The following is a 2,325-nucleotide window of genomic DNA, read 5'->3' as shown; positions in this document are numbered from 1 at the left end:
GCTGCTCCGTTTGAGGCATTGAACGGACATAAATGCCGGTCACCTCTTTGTTGGGCAGAGGTGGGGGATAGTCAAATCACTGGTCCAGAACATGTGGTAGACACTACTGAGCGGATTGCTCAAATACGACAACGCATGGCGGCCGCTCGTGACCGTCAGAAGGCCTACGCCGATAAGGGCAGGAAACCACTTGAGCTCCAGGTTGGGGAGCGGGTATCACTCAAAGTTTCACCCTGGAAGGGTGTGGTTCGTTTTGGTAAACGAGGCAAACTCAACCCACGGTACGTTGGACCTTTCGAAATCCTTGAGAAAATAGGCAAGGTGGCCTACAGACTGAACTTACCAGCAGAACTCGGTGCAGTTCGCAACGTTTTCCATGTGTCGAATCTGAAGAAGTGTCTGTCAGATAGACGCACGTAGTTCCTCTGAAGGAACTCACTATCGACGAACAGTTGAAATTCGTCGAAGAACCTGTCGAAATCACGGACCGGGATGTTAAGGTCCTCAAGAGCACTAGAATACCTTTTGTTCGAGTTCGTTGGAACTCACGTCGCGGCCCAGAGTTTACCTGGGAGCGGGAGGACCAGATGAAGTCCAAGTATCCCCAGTTATTCCCAAACGAAAACCCCAGCACTGAAGCTACAACCGAATTTCGGGACGAAATTCCAAACTAACGGGGGGATGATGTGACACCCCGTTAAAACACGTTAGCTTGGCAGTGGCTGCTTCAACTTTCGGGACGAAAGTTCTTAAAACTTGGGGATAATGTGACACTCGAGGTTTTTCCGAACGAACACCTTGTAATATTTTGTGCATATATGATTATTATTAAATGAGAACGTGACTTTAGTACATGATATGTGTTGTGTATGTGTATTATATATAAATATATAAGAGCCGAGACTACGACCCGAGACCATGACTCGCAACCACTCGGTTGCGAGTGGGCCACTCGGTCTCGAGTGGGCCTTTGAGCCGAAACCATTTGGGCCGAAATCCCTAGCCCAACTCGTGACCCCTTGGTATATAATCCCCAACTTTCCCCATTTCTCTCATTTGTTACCAAACAATCCACACATAGACTCTTCTATTCTCTCCCACTAGAAAACCCCAACAACACCACTTTCCTCCTCCTTGATCTCGGTTCAAGCTTGGAGCATATCGGACAAGACACTCGGTCAAGACCATCACTCGGACACTTCATCTTCTCTCATTTTCTTCCTTTCTTTCGGCTCATCCTCCTTCTTCACAACCGGTTAGTGTTGTTACTATGTGCATGAGATTTATGTATGTTGTATGAACTAGAAATGCTTGGTTAGAATGGTTATGCATGATTCTTAGGTTGATTTGTAAAGTTTGACAATATTTGGTAACATGTTTAGAAAATGGTAGTCTAAGAGAGTTCATGGCCAACCAAACTATACTTCTTTGTTTCTTGCAAAATGTTGATGTTGAACTTAAGATTTCGGCTATGTAATGCATGTTTCTTTGTTCTTGCCATGATAATCTTGTTATAAACATATGATTTTTGTTCATAAAATATGGTTATATGTGACATGAAAACCCTAGAAAACTATGAATGTAAGATGAACTTGTTTGAATGTGGTTTGAAGATTTTAAAAAGGGTAATGTTTGATCTATTGTTGTATATGGGCAGATTAGGAAAAGTGTTAGTGAAATATTATTGGTTGTTTCCTAATCTGGGTCTGAATACATGGTACAATTTCGGACTGTTGCTTCTGCATCATCACGTGTACGTGAAAGGGACAGCTTACGACTCGCAACCGCGTCGTTGCGACTCGCAACCAAGGCAAGACAACTCGAGACCACATAGTTGCGACTCGCAATCATAGCATGACAACTCGAAACCTCATGATTGCGACTCGAGACTACGACGGTTGCGACTCGCAACCACAGCATGATGACTCGAGACCGCACGGTTGCGACTCGCAACCATAACGTGACAAGCCGAGATCTCCTGGTTACGACTCGAGACCATCTGGTTGCGAGTGGGCTGCTCACTTTGGTTATTGGGCCATTATGTGTATCATGGGCTATCTGATAAATGGACTATGTGTCACTGTGTTCTGTTTGAATGTGTGAATGTTAGGGCCGGCCCAATAACCCCATGACTGTTTGTATTGTTTTGCATGTTACGTGCCAGTATGTGTTTTACGTGAATACCTGTATCTGACCTATACCGGTAACCATGTTAGGACGTGGTGACCAGCGTGTTTGACCAAGTAACCTAAACCTACCGAGCAACCCAAGGTGAGTTCACAACTTAAAAGCATGCGTCCCGGTGGTTTGGGACACGAGACTAAC

The sequence above is a fragment of the Helianthus annuus genome, chromosome 4 (genome assembly GCF_002127325.2).
Source record: "Helianthus annuus cultivar XRQ/B chromosome 4, HanXRQr2.0-SUNRISE, whole genome shotgun sequence".
NCBI lineage: Eukaryota > Viridiplantae > Streptophyta > Magnoliopsida > Asterales > Asteraceae > Helianthus > Helianthus annuus.
The sequence above is the reverse complement of the archived record's forward strand: the minus strand, read 5'-3'. Positions refer to the sequence as shown.